The sequence below is a fragment of the Herpailurus yagouaroundi genome, unplaced genomic scaffold (assembly GCF_014898765.1).
Source record: "Herpailurus yagouaroundi ecotype Mexico unplaced genomic scaffold, PumYag 251, whole genome shotgun sequence".
NCBI classification, from domain to species: Eukaryota; Metazoa; Chordata; class Mammalia; order Carnivora; family Felidae; genus Herpailurus; species Herpailurus yagouaroundi.
The window spans coordinates 1,493,267-1,518,246 of NW_024412468.1; positions in this window are offsets into that span (position 1 = coordinate 1,493,267).

Here is a 24,980-nt window from a genome sequence, read left to right on the forward strand (position 1 = left end):
CCATCCCCACATCTGGCTCTGTGCTCACAGCATGGAGCCTGCTTAGGATTCCCTCTCTCCCTCTTTCTCTGCCCCTCCCCTGCTTGTGTGCTCTCTATCTCAAAATATATAAATATTTTTTTTAAAGTAAAAAACACAAAAGCAGTAAAAACAAATATTTCTATAAAAATTTGTTAAGGGATCTTTAAAATAAAAGGATGTAAAATATGACACCATATACCTAAAATGTGGCAGGGAGAGGAATAAAGAAAGGATTTAAACTTAAGTGACCATCAGGGGTGTCTGGGTGGCTCAGTCAGTTGAGCGTACGACTTTGGCTCAGGTCATGAACTTGCAGTTTGTGAGTTTGAGCCCCACGTTGGGCTCTGTGCTGAAATCTCTGAGTCTGGATCCTGCTTTGGATTCTGTGTCTCCCTCTCTCTGTTCGTCCCCTGATCGCACTCTGTCTCTCTGTCTCTCTCTCTCAAAAGTAAAGAATAAAAGAAAATTAAAAAAAAAAAAAACTTAAGTGATCATCAACTTAATAGATACTGCTTTATACAGAAGAGGTTATATACAAACCTAGTGGTAACCACAAATCAAAAACCAGCAGCAGATATGCAAACAGTAAAGAGAAAGGAATCCAAGTGTATAGCTAAAGAATTCCAGCAAACTATGAAAGAGAGCAAGAGAAGAAAGGATCTGAGAAAATCCATAGAAACAACAACAAAACATGTAATAAAATGGCAATAAATACATATCTATCAATAATTATTTTGAATGTAAATGGACTAAATGGTTCAATCAAAAGACATAGGGTGACAGAGTGAACCAAAAAATAAGACCCATCGATATGCTGCCTACAAGAGACTAATTTCAGACTGAAAGATACCTAAAGATTGCAAGTAAAGGCATGGAGAAACATTTATCATGCAACTAGATGCCAACAGAAAGCTGGGGTAGCAATACTGATATCAGACAAAATAGTCTTTAAAACCAAGACTGTAAGAGAAAAGACAAAGAAGGACACTATATACTAATAAAGGGGACAATCTAACAAGAGGATATAACAATAGTAAATATTCACACACCCAAAATAGGAGCACCCAAATACATAAAAGAGTTAAAAACAAACATAATTGACAGTAATATAATAATAGCAGGGGACTTTAATACTCCACATACATCAATGGACAGATCATCAAAACAAGAAAATCAACAAGGAAACAGTGGCTTTGAAGGACACACTGGACCAGATGGATCTAACAGATATATCCAGAACATTCCATCCTAAAACAGCAGAGTATGCATTCTTTTCAAGTGCACTTTGGGCATTCCCCAGAACAGGTCACAAAACAAGTCACAAAACAAGTCTCAACAAATTCGAAAAATTGAAGTCTCTATGTATCTTTTCTGACAACACTGCTCTGAAACTAGAAGTCAACCACAAGAAAAAATCTGGAAAGACCACCAATACATGGAGGTTAAATAACATGCTACTACATAATGAATGGGTCAACCAGAAATATGAGAAGAAATAAAAATTTATATGAAAACAAATGAAAACACAAAAGTCCAAAATCTCTGGGATGCCGCAAAAGCAGCTCTAAGAGGAAAAGTTTATGGCAATACAAGTCTACCCCAAGAAGTAAGAAAAATCTCAAATAAACATCCTAACCTTACACCTAAAGGAGCTAGAAAGAGAAGAATAAACAAAGCCAAACCCAGAAAAAGGAAGGAAATAATAAAACCAGAGCTGAAATAAATGATATAGAAACTAAACTAAAAACAAACAAACAAACAAACAAAAAACCAATAGAACAGATCAATGAAACCAGGAGCTGATTCTTTGAAAAAAATCAACAAAATTGATAAACCTCTAGCAAGACTTATATATATATATGTATGTATATATATATATACACACACACATATATATGTATACATATATGTACATATATGTATATATATGTATATATACATATATATGTGTGTGTATACATATATATATAAAATATACATATATACATATGTATATAAAAGAGAACCAAAATTACTAATAAAAGAGGAGGAATAACAACCAACACCACAGAAATACAAACAAATGTAACAGAATATTATGAAAACCTATATGCCAACAGACTGAAAAGCCCAGAAGAAACAGATAAATGCCTAGGAACATATAAACTACCAAAACTGAAACAGGAAGAAATAGAAACCTTGAACAGACCAATTACCAGCAGTTAAACTGAATCAGTAACCAGAACCCTGCCCCCCCCCAAAGAAAAAGTCCAGAACCAGACAGCTTCAAAGGCCAATTCTACCATTTAAAGAGGAGCTAATACCTACCCCTCTCAAACTATTTCTAAAACTACAAGAGGAAGGACAACTTCTAAATTCATCCTATGAGGTCAGTATCACCCTGATAACAAAACCAGATAAAGACACCACAAAAAAGGGAACGACAGGCTAACATCTCTCACGAACGTAGGTGCACAAATCCTCCACAAAATATTAGCAGACCAACTCCAACAACACATAAAAAAAAAAACCCTTCACCGTAATCAAGTGGGATTTATTCCCAGGATGCAAGAGTGGTTCAAAATTCACCAATCTATCAACATTATACATCACATCAATAACAGAAAGGAGAAAAACCACATGATCATTTCAACAGATGCAGAAAAGGTACCTGATATTCCTGATAAAAACCCTCAGCAAAGGAGGGTTGGAGGGAACACACTTCAATATTATAAAGGCCACGTATGAAAAACCCACAGCCAACATCATCCTCAATGGTGAAAAGCTGAGAGCTTCCCCCCTAAGGTCATGAACAAGACAACGATGTCCACTCTCACCACTTTTATCCAAATAGTACTGGAAGTCCTAGTCACAGCAATCAAAAACATAAAGAAATAGAAGGCACCAGAATTGGTAAAGAAGAAGTCAAACTTTCACTATTTGTAGATGACATGATACCACATATAGAAAACACTAAAGGCTCCACCAAAAACACTGCTAGAACTGGAAAACAAATTCAGTGAAGTCACAGGATACAAAATCAATGTACAGAAATCTGTTGCATTTCTATACACCAATACTGAAACAGCACAAAGTGACATAAAGAAAACAATCCCATTAACAACTGCATCAAAAACTATAAAATATCTAGGAATGAACTTAGCCAAAGAGGTGAAAGTACTCTGAAAACTATATAACACTGTGAAAGAAACTCAGGACAATGCAGAGGTGGGAAGACATTCCATGCTCATGGGTTGGATGAACTAATACTGTTACAATGCCCACACTACCCAAAGCAATTTACAGGTTCAATGCAATCAAAATACCAACAGCATTTTTATTTTATATTTTTGAGTTTATTTACTTATCTTGAGAGCGGGAGAGAGAGGGACAGAGAGAGAGAGACAGAGAAAGAGAGAGAGATGGAGAGAGAGAGGGAGAGAGAGAGAGAACCCCAAGCAGGCTCTGCAATGACAGTAAAGAGCCCGATACGGGCCTTGAACTCACAAAACTGTGACATCATGACCTGAGCTGAAACCAAGAGTCAGACACGTAACTGACTAAGTCACCAGGCGCCCCACCAACAGCATTTTTCACAGAGCTAGAACAATGCTAACATTTTATGGAAGCAAGGACCCCAAATAGCGAAAGCGATCTTGGAAAAGGAAAACAAAACTGGAGGCATCACAACTGCAGATTTCAAGTTCTATTACAAAGTGGTAGTAATTAAAACAGTATGGTACCGATGTAAAAATAGACACACAGATCAATGGAATAGAACAAAAACACTGAAATAAACCCACACTTATATGGTCAATTAACCTATGATAAAGGAGGCAAGAATATGCAATGAGAAAAAGACAATCTCTTCAACAAATTGTGCTGGGAAAACGGGACAGCAACATGCAAAAGAATGAAACTGGACCACTTTCTCACACCACACACACAAATAAACTCAAAATATAAGACCTAAATGTGAGACCTGAAAGCATAAAAAATCCTGGAAGAGAATACACAGGCAGTAATCTCTCCGACATCGGCCATAGCAACATTTTTCTAAATAAGTCTCCGGAGGCAAGGGAAACAAAAGCAAAAATGAACTATTGGGAGCTCATCAAGATAAGAAGCTTCTGCACAGAGAATGAAACAATCAACAAAACTAAAAGACAACCACTGAATTGGAGAAGACATTTGCAAATCACTTCTGAAGAAGGGTTAGTATCCAGAACATATAAAGACCTGATACAACTCAATATCCAAGAAACAAATAATCCAATTAAAAAATGGGCAGAAGACTTAAACAGACATTTCTCCAAAGAAGACATCCAGATGGCCAAGAGACACATGAAAAGATGCTCAACATTATTTACCATCAGGGAAATACAACTCAAAACTCTGAGATACCGCTTCACAGCAGTCAGAATGGCTAAACTCAAAGACACAAGGGGCGCCTGGGTGGCTCAGGCAGTTAAGTGTCCGACTTCGGCTCAGGTCATGATCTCACGGTTCGTGGGTTAGAGCCCCACGTCGGGCTCTGTGCTGATAGCTCGGAGCCTGGAACCTGCTTCCGATTCTGTGTCTCCCTCTCTCTCTGCCCCTCCCTCACTTATGTTCTGTCTCTCAAAAATGAATAAACACTAAACACACACACACACAACCAAAAAAAACAAGAAACAACAAGTGTCAGCAAAATCGTGGAGAAAAAGGAACCCTCTTACACTGTTGGTGGGAATGCAAACTGTGGAAAACAGTATAGTTCTTCAAAAAATTAAAATAGAACTCCCCTATGATCCAGGAATCCCCCCAAATACAAAAACACTAATTCAAAGGTATACATGCACCCCAATGTTTATAACAGCATTATCTACAATAGCCAAATTATGGAAACAGCCCATGTGTCCACTGAATAATGAATGGATAAAGAGGATGTGGTGTGTGTATACAGTGGAATATCACTCAGCCATAAAAAGAATGAAATCTTGCCATTTGCAAGGACATGGATGGAGCTAGACGGTGTAATTGCTAAGCAAAATAAGTCAGTCAGAGAAAGACAAATACCATACGATTTCAGTCATATGTGGAATTTAAGAAGGAAAGCAGACGAACAAAGGAAAAGAGAGAGAAAGAGAAACCACGAAACAGACTTTTAACTACAGAGAACAAATGGATGGTTACCAGAAGGGAGTGGGTGAGGGGATGAGAGAAATAGGAGACTGGAATTAAAGAGGACACTTATCACGATTTTTAAAAATGAGAAAAAGAGGGAAACTAATAAAACTCCAGCAGTGGCCAGAGGAGGTATCATAACCTCACGTCTGAGGTTCGTCAGACGTTGGTTGAGACCCTAAGTCGGCCCGGTAGCGGATGCAACGCCTGTATCATCACATGATAATTCAGCTCCTGATTGAGGCAGAACTGACAGGACTGAATTTTAAGACTTGCTTTACATCACTTTTTGGACTTTTGGCTTGTGTATCTTTTCTACTAAATGAAGACTCACATCACATCCTGTCATATGACAGCTCCCAGATGGGGTAAACCAATATTCTAAGTGCAAATCCATGTATTACTGAAGCGAAAAATAAAAAGCATCGCTCAGAATAACCCAAACATAGAACAAATTGCCATCAGGGCTAAACGTTTGGAAAAGCTTGCGTGTGGCTCAAAATGTAACATAATATTAATGGTACCGTGGATTTGCCTGGCTATTGGTAAAATGTACCAAGATATATAAAAACATGAACTATACTAATTACTTTCAGATTAAGATCACATAAGACTTCAAGAGAATGACACATATTTTCCACCCTGGAAAATATTACTAATTATCAAAATACAGGAAATAGCAGGGGATTGTGTACGGGATTTCAGCAAACAAGAGGACATTTCCTTAAGCTAAACATAAACGCTGATCAGTGGCCCCAGTTCACTCCATTCCCAGAAAACTTGCCCAAACCCAAATTGCCTTCACATACGACAAAGCCGTCACTGTGACTCAAGAGCTGAAGCTGGTGGTAAATAAGACAGATGATTTAATAGAATATTCTTAGTCTTCTGAGGGAAACAGATCTAGCCTTATAAAAGATCAGAAATCAGAATCACTCAGGGAATTCCTGTTTGGGTCTTTGACGATCACCCAAATTGCAATAAATCCTCCAGAAGGAAAAGACTTTCCTTTCATTTAAGGACCACTGATCCACTCACCTGTGAACACCATTCAAACAAAATGTGAGTTGTACTGGTTGCAGAAATCTTACTTTTGTTTAGGTAGAAAGAATCAGCTCTTTTTTTTTTTTTTAATGAGATGTTGGGACACAAACTTTTATTCAACACACTTATAAATAAACTTTTGGTCAACTTTGGTCCAAAGAAGGGAAGAATCCAGGTAGGAAAAGAGACGGCTAAGAAAAGGAGAACTAAGGATAAAGAGAAGCCTATTTTCGAGAATGCGTTTAAGGACAACTGTTCAACTTGAAAAGACTGGAGTAAGGAGCAGAAACAGGGGCACAGGAAGGGAGAGGAAGGTGATGGATGTGGGGGTACGGGACATAATGACGCAGAAGTCAGGAGACAGTAACTGAACAGAAGGTGTGTGAACACTTAGGAAACAAGTAGATGTTACCTATGAACAAGTATGGATGCGTTCACTGAAATCAAATCATATTAGCAGATCAACTTTCTTTCAATAACAGGGCTGTGCCATCTCTAGATAAAGGGGACACTTCCATCGATGTAGGGTATGCCTGACAAACTCTCTCTCTTAGTACTTTCACCGATATAAAGAGGGAAATGTAGTTTGGATGTTGGCCCAGGTAGAGGGGTAGATGTCTAGCTGGACAACCATCCCCAAAGCAGGTAACTTAGTATCTCGCCATTCATCCGTCCGCTCCCTCTCCAATTATAAGCTTCCATCAAGCAGCTACTATCTGCCAGGCACCACGTTAAGCCTCAGGGATGCGAGTCCAAGCTCACGATCTGTGGTCTCACCGTGTGTGAGAGGGACACCGTTCTACCACCCATAACTGTAGTTAATGTTTTGGTAACTGCGAGAGTGATCGAGATGAGAGGGAGATCTTTCACGAGAGGAGGAGACACTCACGGGTCCTCCCGCGTCTTACCTTGTTCCATATTTTTACCAGGAAGGTAGCTAATGACAGAAAGGACTTCTCATCCTGGCAGATGTCAGAAAACCCACACAGGTAGCTCCACCTTGGCAGCTGAGACCAAGAGGGCAACGGAAGGGCAATAACTTGGAATGTTGGGCTAAAACCACAGCAGATGAAGTATCTACATTTAGGTGAGAAACCACAACCGTGCGCACATGGGCCCCAAAGACCTGGCTCGACAGCCGTGTGGACCTGACTCTTCACAGCACACACTCTCGACACGGCTCGGCCGTGAGTGTCACAGATGGAAATGCTGGTGTGTCACCGAGTGGTGGTATGTCCCAGCCTGTGCTGGTGGGGGGGGGGGGCCGGCCGGTGACAGGGAGGCTCAGCAGCGTGGGGCCCTCCTGGGACACACTTCACCCAAACACCTGACATTTCAGACAGGATCCGGCAGGAGGCAGCCAGGAGGAGTGTTTACCTGAAACCCAACCCTTTTCTATTTTTAAAAATATGTAAGGAAACAGAGCTCTTTAGTCCAAAGGAAAGAAGATGTAATGAGGCGTGTCATTGTTTTCTTTCACAGCGAGTAGAATCATTCTATGAAGTCCCAGGCGGTGAAATAGGAACTAACTTTTCTGTTGGGATTTACTCTTTGCAAAGGACTGTCCCGTGCGTCATAGGACAGGCTCTCATAACGACCCTGTGAGTTAGGCAAGGCGGGTCTTTTCATACCTAGTGCCAGTTACCGAAATTTTACAGGTAGGGAAACAGGCTGGGAACGGCTGGGGCTTGCCTTAAGTGAAAACATCGGGTGCCAATCCCCAGGCCCGGGCTTTGCCCACAATTCCATGCCATCCTTTGACGCAGAAACAGATTTTATCTCAGTATAAGGAAAGCCTTTCTAACGATAAGGACCACACGACAATGAACAGGCTGCCTCACGGATTAACTTTTGCCCTGGAAAAGGCAAACAGGGGCATGTTGGAGGGGACTTCTATTCGTAGAGAAAGTCGGGTCGGGTGATCCCCAAATCCACGTGAATAAGTGTTTACGACGATAAGAGGGGAAAGCAAGCGAGTGAGAATTTTGAGAGATTCAGGGTGATATTCATGAGTCATCCACAGAACTCATTTGTTCCTTCAGCAAAGTTCACCGACTAACTATGGGGTACTTAATCCTGGAATAGTGATGAGAATACCAGACTTGAAAATAGAAATCTTGGCATTAAGTACCCACGGACTTAGTTATCAAGTGTATACCTCTTTGAGAAGAAAACTTTCCATATGTTCACTGTGTTATAAGATCCATCCTGAGGATGACAAGGATTGGATGAGATAACATTTTCAAAGGACTAAGTACAAGGTAGGAGCTCAATCAGTATTCATTCACTTCTCCTCTTTAATTATGAGAGGGGCCAGGGCGTTCCTGGGAGGTAGTTTGCCTGAATCAAATACGACAGTAACTCAGGGCCTGGCTTTCCGTCCAGAAAGAGGAGGAACCAGATCAGGGGGCTGGTCTCAGGCTTAACTCTGTAAGTCAGTTCACCAGCCTAGGGTTTAACGTGCTCTGAAACCTGGTTTGACCAAATTCTCCATCTGAGATTTCACCGATCTTTGTCCGCGGCTGAGTGAATTGTTTTATTCTCAGACAGAACTGCAGAAAAGGAGGTTATTAGCCTGGCGGTGGCTTGTGCAGATGAAACGCACGGGGATCTTGTTTTACGGTGATCTGTGCACCTAACGCAGTATCCATCCAAACTCACTTTTGCCTTTTACTCAGAAAAAAAAAAAAAGAAGGCATCTGTCTAAAAACAAGGAAATTTCCACTGGGTAGACTCAGCAGTCACACATCTCGGTTCCAACAGTAGAGCTTCTGGGCCATATCTGAGTGACTGGCTTAGCAGGTCATGTTTGGGGTAGTTTTGCGAATTTCGAATTTCGTCTTCTGGCCAGAAATAAGAAAACCTTGGGGACAATGGCTCAGTTGGTGCCTACGCTCACCCAACTAGGGAAACCAGACTTGTAAACAAAACCTTGCTCAGCCCTGCTGAGCTATTCTTCCAGAAATAAATCTGGGCAAAGACTTGATTTATTTATTTTTTTCCTGTTTTTAACATAGAAGTTAAATATTTGCTCAGCTCTCACTTTAAGCTGTTAACAAAAACTATGAATTCTTGCCAAATACACAAGTGGTTTGCCCACATTCATGACCACCATGTACACAGAGGGTAAAAGATACTGAAGACATCTAAGTGAATCCACGCCTAGGTGTGTTCCCACGTTGAGAATACATACTTAACACACATGAAGCCAATGGGCTACAATATAACATGTACTGATGTTTAGAACAAATATGTACTTGGTATCTAACCTATTATGTGTCACGCACACTTGTCCTTGAGAAACCTGCCGTCTGGTGGCGGTGGAGGCTGTGGGATACGGACAAACCTGTAGTAACAGGACAGGGTGAGGTGGGTTTCATTAGCGTGTAGGACTGTGGGACTATCAACAGGCTATGACAAGACAAGATCGCGCGTCTGTATACACACACAGAGAGAGGGAAGTTTCCGGCCAAGCATTGCCCTATCCGAACATCTTGAAAACTACATAATGCAAAGCTTAACAAGGAATGCAAAATAGGAATTCAGTTTCTAGCACATTATGGGTCAAAACAACAATTCTCAACTCCTAACTATCTAAGGATCACCTGGGAGCATGCTACATGCAGACTGGGCTTCCGACCAAGACCTTTGCTTCAGTAGGTCTGGGATGGGCCCTGGGCTTTGTGGTTTAAAAGCACCGGGTGATTCTGATGTACATGCTGCACAGATGTCGTTGTGAATTATTCTACTAAGGGGGGAAATTTCAGGAAAAGTGGGATACAGCTTTTTCAAGTCACAGATTCCAAAGACTTAAAATGCCTTGAACAAAAACAAAAACAAAAATCAATTCGTTAAGAATTCTAGGAAAGAAAGAACTGTTCTTAAAAATCCAAATAATTAACCCTGATCGCTGCCACATTTCCCTCTTGATTTCATCCAGATGCTAATATCCACTGCAAAGGCTGTGAAGTAGAATCATCTCTAAGAAGAAATCTAAGAGACTAAAACTTGGATGATTAGAACGAATTATTAAAGAAGAGGAGAGAACCTTTCTTCTCTGGTATAATTAGGTTATGACTACATGCCATGAAGCCATCGAAGAACCTAAAATATTGCTAGAAAGAAACTACAAAAGCACATGAAACACACACATACGATACAATAAATGTATGGTGTGGACTGTAAGCCTTGGACTGGCTCAGTGAGGGGTCATGTGCTCTGCATGGCTCTGGGGAGAAATGGAGGGCTGGAGCCTGACCTGGAGCCTGACCCGTAGATGGAATCCAGGCTGTGCCAGGCAGGAGGGATGCTGGCCGTGGAGCCTGACCCGTAGATGGAATCCAGGCTGTGCCAGGCAGGAGGGATGCCGGGCAACCCCAGCACCCTATTTCGTCTGCCAGGCCGCGAAACTGTGCCAAGGTGGAATCGTGCAGGCATCGTGAGCTCCCCGAACCACACCTTTAGTTTTTCAATGATAAAAACCAGTAACACGAGGTGGCAAGAGCAAGGAGATGAGGCCGACACAAATAAGGGGGGAAACGAATTCCAGCACAGAAAGAGTCGTTCGTTTCTGCACTCAGGCAGACAACACACTTCCTCACTGAATGCTCCTGGGTCGGTTTAAAGGAACGACTGGAAGAAAATGACCAAGGCTTCCCGGACACTGATCCTGCACCAAACACCATTCCCAGCACTTGCGTTATTTAATCCCCTGGCGAACGGTCAAATGGAAACTCTTCCCACGGTATCGTCAGGGTTCCTAACAGCCTAGGACCCTCTAAATCAACGAGCTTAAAGCAAAGATCTGGTCATTTTTATGCATCAGAGAAGTTTGCGTTAGGAAAATACCCTTTATTCTCCACAAACAGTGCCTTCAAGCAGTTGGAACATGAGTGTTACAAGTTACGGCCCTTGATGGGGAGCCTGGGTGGCTCAGTCGGTTGAGTGTCCAACTTCGGTTCGGGTCATGATCTCATGGCTCGTGAGTTCGAGACCCGCGTCGGGCTCCGGGCTGACAGCTCGGAGCCTGGACCCTGCTTCTGCTTCTGCTTCTGTGTCTCCCTCTCCTTCTGCCCCTAACCCACTCACATTCTGTCTCTGTCTCTCTCAAAAATAAACATTAAAAATTAAAAAATTAAAAAAAAAAACAAGTTACGGTCAGGAAATCCCTATTGAACGTTTAACACAAACTTCACCTGTATTTGCCTTATGTATACACTTTTTAAATATGTCGTATTGATGAGCAACAAAGTATACAAACTGGTGTCTAAGAGAAGGGCAGTCAGGGTGGAACAGACAAAACAGTGGGCAGCATCAGAAGACAGCCAAGCAAGCCAGACAGAGCACAGCCATGACCTCACGGCTGGGTGGGGGGTAGCTGCTGCCACCCTGCATTTATGGGAACAGACCAGTCCTGTCAGTAACAAGTCAAGCGGGTTTAAGAATTACAGCTTCGGGCGCCTGGGTGGCGCAGTCGGTTGAGCGTCCGACTTCGGCCAGGTCACGATCTCGCGGTCCGTGAGTTCGAGCCCTGCGTCGGGCTCTGGGCTGATGGCTCGGAGCCTGGAGCCTGTTTCCGATTCTGTGCCTCCCTCTCTCTCTGCCCCTCCCCCGTTCATGCTCTGTGTCTCTCTGTCCTAAAAATAAATAAACGTTGAAAAAATATATATATTTAAAAAGAATTACAGCTTCTACTACTTAAACTTCCCAGCACTTCAGAAAAAAAAAATCAAGGTTGTTTTTTTTTTTTTATGCAGTTGTGTTTTAGGGGAGACTCTTCTGGATAGTATTCACAATTCCAAACATCTCTTCTGATCTACTCCCCAATTCACTGAGCAAAACTGAACGACTTAAATGCAGATTCCGCCTTGCTTAGTAATGGCACGTTCCCCTCTGACACTAAGCAAGCACGCCTTCCTGCCACCTCGGTTTCCCCACAGACACCAAGCAACTCGTCCCTCCAGTGTCTGAAGAGGTTCAAACCACTAAGTGGCTTCACAAGTCAGTGCAATGGTCAGTGATGTGTTAATTACAGTTGTAGAGAACTTCACGGTGACAAATTTATCGGACGAGCTCCTAATCACGTCGAGCCATCCATCACTTAGGAATTGTGTGACTGCACAGCTTCATGCACTTCTCACGGCTCATCACGGCATACTGCTGTCATTCACGACCTCTCTCAAATTGCTGCACAGCATTTGAGATCCTATACAGTGTCTTGCCATGACTTATCTTATTAGAACATTATGACAAACGCTGGGAATGATCCAGGCAAATCATCTGGCTTCTATTCCACAGCTCTGTCTACTGCTAATAAATAAGGGTTACGAAAATCAAACAGAGGAGTGAACTCCCAGCTATTAATGGTCAGATTTTCTAGTTTCCAGGGAACTAGTTTTCTTCGGCCTAACTTTTGGAAAGCTCAGACCAACCTCACAAAATGGATGTGCAAATTCCCTTGACATATTTATCTCATTCACCACAAAAACATGGACAGGCCATTCTCCCGGAAGCACAGAGTTTTATATTTAAGAGAAGTAGTTGCTGATTGGAATAACCAATTTCTGCGGATCTCTCATTTACTTTTAGACATCGTTGGGCTTTTTCTCAACCATTTCTATTTTTTAAAATCTATTTATTTATTTTGACAGACAGAGCAAGCAGGAGAGGGACAGACAGAGGGAGAGAGAAAATCCCACTGTCAGCACAGAGCCCGACTGGGGGCTCGAAATCATGACCCGAGCTGAAGTCAGATGCTTGACCGACTGAGCCACCCAGGCACCCCTCAACCATTTCTATTCTTTAAGTACTGGATAAATTTTCTAAATTCACATGTTAAACAGGGGGAGGCTGTGGCACGGCCAGAATCTGGTTCATGTGGTTTTCTTTTCCTACTTGTCATTCTTTCCATTTAATCACCCTCTGGAAATGGGCTTGTGAGCAACATATGATTGTCCCATCAAGTAAAACAATAAAGATCTGTTAATGCTGCTGAAGTACTTCCTGTTTTGTCTTTCCCATTCCGGTTACAAACATGTATCAGAAGTCCAAACAATTTACTGCTCTTCCGTTAGCCCCGCTGACTTCTTTTCACGCCTTTTTCCAATCAAAGGAACAGGACAGACAGTTCATGTCACCCCTAGCAATAGTTGCTGTCACTTTGCTTTGCCTTTTCATCCCTACTGCACACAATATACTCTGTATTTCTGTTTCTCCTGTATTTTGATCCATTCAGTGACCACCACCTGTACTATAGGCATTTGCTGCGTTTGTATTTCAATAATTGGAAGTAACTTATGTAGTTCTGGGAAGGCTGCACATGAGTCTATACTGGGAACTGCATCAAATCACAGCTTTTATTTCTAAGAAAGCTTATATCACTTGAAAACATAACAAAGGTTGGGGTGCATGGGTGGCTCAGTCGGTTAAGCATCCGACTTTGGCTCAGGTCATCATCTCACAGTTCGTGGATTAGAGCCCCACATCGGGCTCTTGGCCAACAACTCGGAGCCTGGAGCCTGCTTCAGATTCTGTGTCTCCCTCTCTCTCTGTCCCTCTCCCACTTGTGCTCTGTCTCTAAGATACATAGTTTTTAAAAAATTAAAACATAACTAAGGTTAATAATCACTTAAAAAAAATTTTTTTAATGTTTATCTACATCTGAGGGGGAGAGAGAGACAGAGTGTGAGTGCGGGAAGGGGCAGAGAGAGAGGGAGACACAGAATCTGAAGCAGGCTCCAGGCTCTGAGCTGTCAGCACAGAGCCTGACGTGGGGCTCGAACCCACAAACTGTGAGATCATGACCTGAGCCGAAGTCGGACGCTTAACCGACCGAGCCACTCAAGCATCCCAATAGTCACTTTTTTAAAAAAGTCTTACAGATAATTTTTCATGTTAAGGAAAAGCATTTCATTAGTGTAACAGGGTCTTCAAAATGAAGTCACTAAACTATGAGCACAGCTAACTGTACTAAAAGGAGAAAGCATGGAAGTGAAAATGAAACCAAGAACGTGTCAAGAGCTAAGAGTAGTGCCAGAAGGTGAAAGCTCTGCGAACAAGGCAGAAGGTGGGAACCAGAGGGGGACAGCAGAGAAGCCGTGGGAGACACGGCAGCCACAGCAGCCACGGCAGCCACAGCAAGGATGGGGAGCCACGTAGGTCCTGGCTGAGGGGGCTCCTCTCTGCGAGTGTGAATCTGAAATTAAGTTAAAAATGGAACTATGCTACGACCCAGCCATTGCACTAACGGGCATTTACCCCCAAATCATGAAAACGGTAATTCGAAGGGGCACATGCACCCTGATACTTATAGCAGCGACAATAACCCCAATACGGAGGGAGCCAAAGTGTCCATCGATGGATGAATGGATAAAGAAGATGTGGCATGTATATACGATGGAATATTACTCAGTGATGAAGAAGAATGAAATCTTGCCATGCCCATGACATGGATGGAGCTAGAGAATATTATGCTAAGCGACATTAGTCAGAGAAAGACAAATAGCATACGGTTTCACCCACATGTGAAATTTAAGAAACAAAACAAGTCAGCCAATGGGTAAAAGAGCGAGACAAACCAAGAAATAGACCCTTAACCACAGAGAACATACTGACGGTCACTGGGAGGTGGGTGGGGGGATGGGGGCGACAGGTGATGGGGATAAAGGAGGGCACCTAGCCTAACGATCACGGGGTGATGTACTAAGTGCTGAATCACTACATCGTACGCCTGAAACTACTATAACACTGTATGCTAACTGGAATTAAAGTAAATTAAAATGCAATAAAATAAAGAAGGTATTTTCGGGGCACCTGGGTGGCTCAGTCAGTTAAGTGTCTGACTCTGGATTTCAGCTCAGGTCCTGATCCCAGCGTCGGGAGTTCAAGCCCCATGTCAGGCTGCACACTGACCGCACAGATCCTGCCTGCGATTGTCTGTCTCCCTCTCTCTCTGTCCCTCCACCCCCCTTCCCCCTCAAAATAAATAAACGAACATTTTTAGAATAAAAAAAAAATATTTTCGAGAATGAGGTAACCAGTCTGCTATTCCTCATACTGGCTGTATCACTTCTGGAGTCTTATGTTTGTATCTAGGTTCAATATTTTAAGAGGATTCAGGGCACCTGGGTGGCTCAGTTGGTTAAACACCTGACTCTCTTGATTTCGGCTGAGGTCATGATCCCAGGGTCGTGAGATCGAGCGCGAGTCAGACTCCGCACTGGGGGCGGAGCCTGCTTGGGATTCTCCCCCTCCCTCCTCCCTCTCTGCTCCTCCTTCACTCATACTGTCTCTTTCTCTCTCTCTCAAAGTACATAAATATTTTAAGAGGATTCAAAGAGTCACGAAGTACATTGAAGCAACAGTGTATTCATTGGTGCGTCTGCGAATTCACCTGTTCTTCAACAAACACTTCTTGAGCAGCCACTACCCACCTACCAGAACCATGTTCCGTGCTGGAAGGTAGACTCCCTCCCTCACTCATTCGCTCACGCGTGCCCACCACGTGCCGGGCACTGCGAACGAGCCATTTAGGTCCCCACTGTTGCAGAGCACCCAGATACGTGAAAAACTGAGAACACGGTACAGAAGCCACTGTAGAAAAGGGTGGGTAAAGCACAGTGGAGCACCTGTGAGGCAGAGGCCAGAGCACAAGATCTGGCTGGGAGGAGGGCCCGGGACCGGGTCCTGAGGGACAAGGATCAAGTGCCGGAGGTAACAGCGCTGCGGGCGAAGAATGCTCGTGCGGAGTTGTGGTGGTGCCAGACGCAAACAGGCTGCATCAGGGAGAAAGAACCATCTGGTCATAAGGGAAACAGGCAAAGAGACTAGAATTTTCTAACCTGGAGAAGAGACTCGGGGCTGGGGCGTTACTGCTATTTGCAAATACCTGGACGTCTGTCCTGTGGATAAAAGGAACTCCACTACGGAGGACAAACCAGAATCAACCCACGGAGCACAGAGAAACAGGCCCAGGGTCAGGGTCAGAAAAACCCGCAGCGAGAGCCGCCGCAGAAGTGAGGGGACGCCTTCTGTGGAAGTGAGGGCCAACTCCCGAGAACACCGGGAAGCCTGGACAGGTCTGAGGGCCGCAGGGACGGCTTGTGAGCTGGCATGAATGCTGCGCTCCAATGTCAAGTACAAGTCTTCAGGTTCTTAGACCACCAAAGGTCAAGGCACAGTACTCCAGGCCAGCATGTGAGAGGCTCGTGGACCGGAGAAGCATCTTGATCATTGAACCCCCACCTTTCACGCTCTAGATAAGACACTGAAGCCTGGGGGAGATAACAGCCAGTGTTAAGTCCCCCCAGCAAATCCGGGGCCCCACCTGGACCAAAGCCAGCTCCTCCACGCCGTGTGCGGATCGCGCTGCACGGAAGGGAGTGCGTGTCTCTGGACCCAGAGCTCGGGTGCATACACAGGTGTGTAAGCGAAGCAGTCTGTATCGTGAGGGGGTGTGTAGACAGCTGGAGATGACCGTGCATTTTGCACGATTTCTCAAAAAAAAAAAAAAAAAAAAATGTGCTTCTCCAAAACGCAGCCCCGTGAGATCTTTATCTGAACCCAGGGGAAATTCCTACACCAGCCTCACGAACAGCAGCAAAGACATCACGAGAAACCAACACAAGAGAACAATCCGTTCCAAATGGACCCTTCTCTACTTTTTAACCTAGTAGGAAAATGTATCTGTTTATTCTATCCTTCCTTCCTTCCTTGTATCAACGAGGAGAGATTGGTCTGAAGACCTGTGATGGTCTCGTGCTGAACTAAGCACGCGGAGAAAACGAAAGATCCCAAGTCTGTTACGGAGGAGCTCAGAGCAGCAACATGCAAACTCGAGAGGAGGTAAGAGACAGTGTGGGCGAGTGGGTGTGGCTGAGGAAAGCCTTTCCAGAAGTAGCAGTGTCTTCATGGGAATTAGGGGTTTTGAAGGATGGGGGAGAGTTTTGAAGGCGGGGGAGGGGGGCGGGGGAAGGATGCCTTTTGAGGGGGAGAAGGCAGCATGTAGAGAATGATGTACCTGGTACAATGGAGGGGGCCCAGTGCTATGCTGTCATGACAGGTTTCCGCAGTGATACTATGGACAAAATCTGTAATCTTTTTGCATAATATAAATATGCTAGATAGACGGGTACTGACTGGCTGCAGGGCCCCTCCCCAAGAGTCAAAAGCAGGAAGTTGATACAACACACAGCCGGGGGTGGGGTGGGGGGCAAGGGTGTGAAAGGTTTTAATTGGCTTTGTCCAACTGTATTTATGAGGCCAAAATAAAGCAAAAATATGAGGGAGAAACAGCTGAATAATGACTAATGTAGGAGTTTCACAGATAGGAAAGCTTTAGTTAACTACAAATTCTGTGAGACAAAGTGAAGCCAGTTAAGGCACCTAAAAATACTAGAGAAGAAATGCAAGCATCAAGTACGAGACTTTTTTTTTCACTTGGAGGACTATCGTGCAGATGAGTGTTTTACAAGACAGGAAGCCCAAGTGACTCTGGCCTAGAAAGAGAATTTCCAGACCGCAGTCTAGATGCGCGATTTACCATCCATTCACTCTTGGGCAAATCTCTTTGGGATCCATTTTTTCTGTCTCCAAAGAGAGAGGGTTGGGCCGGATACTCTATTAAATTCTCGGTTTAAAAGATAAATGTAGAAGTAGGTGGAGGGGATTGAGAGGTACACACTCCCAGTTATAAAACAAGCAAGCCATGGGTCGGTGACGCACAACATGGGGGACCACTGCAGTTAAGTTTGAGACGGATGGTCACGAGACTCACCACGATCATTTCATGAAGTCGAAAAACACCCAATCACTGCGATGTCCACCAGAAAGTATGAAGATTTTGTATGCCAATTAGACCTCAACAAAAACCAACAGAAACCCAAACTACAATTAGCCTTCAAGAATCTGACACTTCTCCTTAGCTCCCAAGCTGTGAGGACCTCCACAAATGTTTCCTGAGTGAGTGAATGAGTGAGAGAGAGTAAATGAATGAATGAGCGTTCCTCTCGTGTGGGCCCCCAGCGTATCTTAGGACACCATGGCTAACTGGGGTAGGCAGGTGGGGAAAATGGCCTGCTGCCCTGGGTCCACGTGAACATTTCTAGTTTAAGGCTGGTCCGTCTTCCTTCACTGGGAAGGTGTGTATAATCAGCAAAGGGCAAAGTATGCGCCTTTATATGACTTTTATTTACTCCTTGAAATTACAAAAGTAATACATACTCATTGTTAGCATAGAAAATCGAGAAAATGATGTAAAAATTACACCTCCTGGTAACTCTATCACCGAGAAGCCACCATTTTTCCTGTTGTGGTACACAGCCCTTCAGTCTTTCCCAACACACGGACACACACACTGGACTAAGCCATCACACGTGCTGATGTAAAACCTGTTTCTCCCCCATCAGTAACACAGCATGGATTTTCCAAGGCAGAGTACCCCAAAGTATGAATATATTATAATTTATATAGTATCTTTGACAAATCTGTAATTTATTCTTTAGGATAAATTCCTAGGCATGGAATTGGTAGGTGAGAGAGATAAGCACTATCAAGGCCTTTGAATATAGCTCCCTAAATGCCTTCCAGAAAAGGTTCAGCCAATATATATTCCCTTCAGCAAAACATAAAACCCTTGTTTCCCTGTACCTTTATCAGCAATGAGTAAGATTAATTTTAAAAATCTGTGCCAATTCGGCAGGGAGAAACATCATAATTGTTGTAATACACATTTTTCATTTGGATTTCCATTTGCTTCTAACTTTAAGAGGTCAACGTTAAAAATGAGGCTGTACTGGAATGTCTACCACACAGCGGAAAAACATGCACAAAAGATGATCACACATCTTACACAAGCAAAACCATTTTTTGTTCACCTGCAATTGTTCTGTTCGTTGAGAGCTTCCCCTATACTGTGGGAAGGTGTGAACCCTGCAGAGACAAGGCAGATAGACCATCCCCGCTCTCAAGGAGATCACAGTCTAGTCAAGAAAACACATGTGTAAGTTACACAATACAGTGCTACTGACACTCTAATAAAAGTCTCTACAGGACTGATAGTGGCTGGAAGATGGGCAGGAAGGACGGGTTTCAGGAAAGAGACCCAGGATAAGGGGGGAACTGTCAGTGAGAAGGGAGAAGTTACAATAAATCCCATCTTACATCATAAAGACCAAGCCATTACCATTTCATACGACCAAGTTAAAAAAGAATCCTATTTTCCCTTTTTTCAGCTGGTGGCCTGCCACCTATTATTTTCAATTATTTTTTTTTTCAGTTATTGTGTAACATTAGCCCAGTCAATGTAACCATCTTATGACCAAATTTTAAACAAATTACCAGTGAGGGAATCAAGATGATTCATTAGTAAGGAAAGAGGCGAGCAGTTAAAGCAAAGGAAGCGTCCCTCCCTTGGGAAGCTTTTTTTTTTTTTTTTTTGGAAGCTTTTCTGGACGGTTTACTTTGTGGTTTGCCTCTTTCAAGAAGGCAGCATCCTTAGAAATAGTGTCAGCCTGAAAAGCCCATGACTTATTCACTCCTGACATAACTTCAGAGTCTCAAAGGAGTTTCCAAACGATCCCCTAAGCCTTTCTTCGGACCATGAAATTTGGTGGCTTTCCTTATTTACTTTTCTTTCCCTAAGTGTCGACAGGTTTACCGGCATCCCAGGCTCCATTCTTCTCATTAGACAGGATCATCTGTTCCCTGTCATTCGACAAATGACACACGTTCCCTGTCATTCGACAAATGCATGGCATCTGGAAGCCATGCATTGGGAGCCAGGCATCAGGTGTTCCTGAGCGGGTCCTGACACCAGGAAGCAGGGTATCACAGGCACACCGGTCTTCCTCTACTTCCCGGAGGAGGAAGTGGGAGCACCTCAAGGTCGCGAAGCCTGGAATCAGCGAAGCCAGGACGGTGCTCGGATCCCAGCACTCGGGGCCCAGGGCTGTCCACTCGGTGCCCTCCCTCCGGGGGCCCGGTCCCCGCCTCATCTTCCGCAGCTGACTAGTTGCCATTTTGTGACACCGGAGTAGCCCCCCCCCCCCCCCGTCAAGACACACCCCCTCCCGAGTCTCCTGGGCTCTGGGAACCCATCCTGAACATCTTGGTCCGTCAAACAATCCCTCCTCTGAGCTCCTATAGCTTGTTGCTCATGTTCTTTAACAGGCACTAACTCCAAAAATGCCTCGTGAGGTAACTTCAGTGTCCATCTGGAAACCCCCGTGCTGGGCTGTGCAAGCCTTCCCTGCCACTACTCATGCTCAGTCATTCATTTAATGATTAATTCTGTAAGTAAACGCTTTCATTTTACTGGCCACGTGCTGCCCCTGGTCCCTGTCTTTCCAGGGGTGTGCAGTTTTGGGAGAGAAGACAGACACGTGTTTTTGTTCATTCGATAAACCTCCATTAAGCCCTTACTGTTCGGTGAACAGTGTGGGGGACCACACGGGACTCACATGAGCTCTGCGTGGAGACCTGTTTCGCCACCGGAGGACTATGGTCCTCAAAGGCCGAGACTAGGAACTACACTCTTGTTTGTCCTGCATGAGATGGGGCCACGGTGAAGGCTCAGAGTATAGACACTCATTCGTTCCTTCGTGCATTCATTCACTCACTCACTCATTCATCCCAAACCTCTCTCAGCAGTTCTTAGATCTCTCTCCCTTTTAGACCAACCTCGAAAGTGAAGTGGAGACAGAATGATCCTAACTTTTATCGTTCTAGTGTCAACATTTCCAGTGACGCTGTAAACAGCTCCCATCATCCACACTAAAACAATGCCAGCCGATTTTTGGCTTTTACACAGAGAATGAGATAGAAATTTCTAAATGGATCCATATGCTTTGTTCGTGTTTGACAGAGCAAGCTGCAAATGCGGAAGCGAAAAGTGTCCGTCAGAAAGCTCAGAGTCTCTCCGAGGCTTCTCCGAGGTGACAGTGGCGATGGGGGTGACAGTGGCGGTGGGGGTGAGAGTGGCAGTGGGGGTGCGAGCGGGGAGGACCCGGATGTCCCACTTCAACCGGAGCACATCCAGCTGGAAACACTGGGCTTCTAAGTAAAAGTTCTTTTGGAAAGCAGTCCTGCTACTTAAAAAAATTTTTTTTAAACAACTGGTTTAAGAGAATCAAACAGGGGTGTGTGGGTGGCTCAGTTGATTAAGCGTCCGACTTCAGCTCAGGTCATGATCTCACGGCTCGTGAGTTCGAGCCCCGCGTCGGGCTCTGTGCACACAGCTCAGAGCCTGTAGCCTGCTTCGGATCCTGTGCCTCCCCCTCTCTGTCTGTCCTTTCCCCATTCATGCCTTCTCTCTCGCTCTCAAAGATAAATCTTAAAAAAAGTGTTTTAAGAAAGAATCACTGTAATAAGGCATTACAGTATTTTGACTTTATAATTTTTACCATAAAAAAAAGCCCTTCCTATGAGGTGACACTGATCCCCTTTTAAAGACTGCTAGAGCAGCTAACGTTACCCAGCACTTAATACTTGCCATCAAGTGCACTCCAGACTCATCGTGTCATTTAGTCGTATGTAATATCCCTTTGAAAACTATTTCACACAGCCCTACATTAACAGAACAAATTAGTTTATGTCACTGACATTAAAAACTAATTTCCTAAGAGATATGCATTTTGGAATGGATCTGATTTACTGGGTCAACTTTTGTTGCCATTTGATGCTATTAGATAATAACAACGCACTCAACGAACACAAATCCAACCTACAAAGTCCAACGGTCTGTTGTTTCCAGACGGAACGTGCTAACACTTACTACATGCGCTATTTCATTTCATCCTCTAGAAGACCCTCGTTTTACAGGTAAACCGAGTGAGCAACTAGCATGGACAAGTAGGGACCCTCAAGGAAGTGAGGGAGAAGGATCGCGTGTGGACAAACTTTCTGGGTGAAAAGTGGGAAAAAGAGAAGGGTACCTTATTCCAGAAAGGTCCCTTTCACCTCAAACTTCTTGGATTGTACAAGCCAGACAGAGCGGTCCGTCTTCCACCCCAGTAACCACGAGAAGGCTGGGCCTGCATCATCTATGGATACCAGCAGGTTGTTTCTACTTAGTGCTCTTGACCACGGGGCTCGAGGGACGCTCCTGGTAGGGGAGAGGGGGTGAGGGGAGGCAAAGACGGAGAGCTGGACTCCCCTCCACAGCCACTCTCAGACATGTGTTAACAGGAGCGCCTTCCTGCAGGGGGATTTTTCACGAGGAACAAATTCCCTCACTGTTTTTTCTTTTCTATCTCTGCATACGCCACAAACTAGCCCAAGTCCGGAGCACTGTCATGGGCATGTGAAGGGGCCAGGGATAAAGGAGTCAGGGTTTCCTTTTTTGTTTTTTAAGTTTTTTAACGTTTATTCATTTTTGAGAGACAGAGCGTGAGCAGGGGAGGGGCAGAGAGAGAGGGAGACGCTGAATCGGAAGCAGGCTCCAGGCTCCGAGCTGTCCACGCGGAGCCCGACGCAGGGCTCGAACCCACGAACAGCGAGATCACGACCTGAGCCGAAGTGGGGCGCTTGACCTACTGAGCCACCGGGCTCCCCGCAGGGTTTCTAACGCTGGAGGAAAAAGGACACGTGAGTAGAGCACTCGATGTTAAGCGCTGGGAGACGCTCCGGCAAAGCTCACTGAGGCAGGCAGGGTACTGTACTGGTCCCTGTAGCCCCCACTCTTCCCACACCCGACAGCACAGAGTTGACAGCTGCGCACACGTCCTGAACAAACCACGTGCAGAACCTCTTCTGCCCGACTGTGCACGCGTGTGGGTGGGGCCCTGGATCAGACCTCCCGGGCAGTGAGCTCCACCCCGGTCTCCTCGTGCCTGATGCGCAAATGCCCACTTCCAGTCCTAGACGTCCGGACAGCGACCCGCAGCCTTGTTTCGTGCCCTCCCAGCAACAGAAAATACAGAGCACGTGGTGGGCTTGTCGCCTGAGAGACAGTGCCTTGCCGGGCGGGGGCTCAACGCCGGGACTGCGTGGCCAGCCACCCGGCTGCAGCCAGCACTGCACGAACTGGGAGCAAGCCCGCCCCCTAGAGCCGACACTGCGCCACTGACTCAGGACAGCGGCTCCCAGCCACCCGAGGCTAGCATCCACGGGTTCCTAGAGGTAAAACCGCACCGTCTCAAAAAAAAAGCTTCATTCCAGGAATAATACGGAATTCACCCTTTAAATTTAAGTGCCACACGCATGTATTTATTATCAATCTCGACTGTTCAATCTCAGCTGTTTCCAGAACGCTACAGAAAGCGGTGACTGCTGTGTACAGAAAATACTAGTATCACATTTCTACTTCTAAATCACCAAAGTCAGCCCTCACCTTCACTAATCAGGTATGTTCACTTCGGTTTTATTTTGACTACCCTTATTCTTAATCAGGGATCCGTGTCCTGACTCACAGGAGGGCTGTACAGGGATGACTTCCCCTGACAGCGCAGGGGTGAGAGGCGCCACCCGGCCTGTGACTTCTGACTCCCCCAAACCTTAACTGCTAAGAGCCTACGGATACCTGAAAGCCTGGACGATAGCACGGCCGATTAATCCGTATCTTGTAACACTGTACATCTTGTAGACTGTATTCTTACAAGGAAGTCAGGTAGAGGAAAACGTTTTTAAATCGTAAGGAAAATGCTACACTGGAGAGTATTTGTCAACAAAAAAAAGTACATATGAACCTGTGCTGCTCAACGGTCGACTGTGTAAGTGTGTGCCCAGTTCAGACCTCTCCCTTCAACTCCAGACTCCAGTACCCAACCGCCAGCTCCACGCACCCCTTGGGACATCTAACAGGTGGGCTCCCTGCTCCCTAACTTGCTCCGCACAGTCCTCCCTAGGTTACCAAGCGGCTGCTTCACATCCTTCAAGTGTTTCAAGCCCAAAATCGTAGTCTTCCCTGATTCTTTTCTCCCACCCTCATCCAATCCATCCACATAGACTGTCTGCTCTGCTATCAAAATACATGCCGTATCTGACGGTTATTTCCACTGCACTTGGCCTCACTTAAACTGCACCATGTTTCATCGGGATTGGAACACCCTCCCACCTAACACTGTCGGCTTCCATCCTTGCTTTGATCAGAACCCTAAGCGCTTCCCACCTCACTCAACTGAAGTCTGTCTTCAGAAAGGTGAACAAGGCCCTATGTGATTACCTACAATCAGGTACCATCACTAACCCCCGTCTCTCTAACCTCACCTTCTAGTCTTGGCTACGCCTTTCCTCTTGCTCACTGCAGTTACAACGATCTCCTTGCCGTTTCCGGAAAACACGAAGCACATGCGCAGCTCAGGGCCTTAACGTGGAATATTCCTTCTGCCTGGTAAGCTCTTCCCCAGATATGCAAATGGCCGCACTGCTCACTTCTTCAGATCTCTGTCCAGTGTCACTTTGTCGGCGTATGTGTACTCTGTGCTCACACACTCCCCAGACCCCTTCCTCGATTTACTTCCCTCAATTACTTTGTCATCATTGGATAAACTACACACACACACACACACACACACACACACACACACACACAGTCCTAGAAGACCTGCTGGTACATACCAGATGCTTGGGAGTTATTGAAATATCTAGTCCAAGGGGAATGTGAACAAGCCTGATTATAAAAACAAATGGTAGAATAGAAGAAGAAACCCCTTGGACGTGTTTACACAAGATAGAAAACTTGTTTAACAAAACCATTATAACTAATCGTTTTTTTGTTCAAATACCTGTATTCATTTAACACTGACTAACTGCTATGCACAAGGCCTGTTTGGACT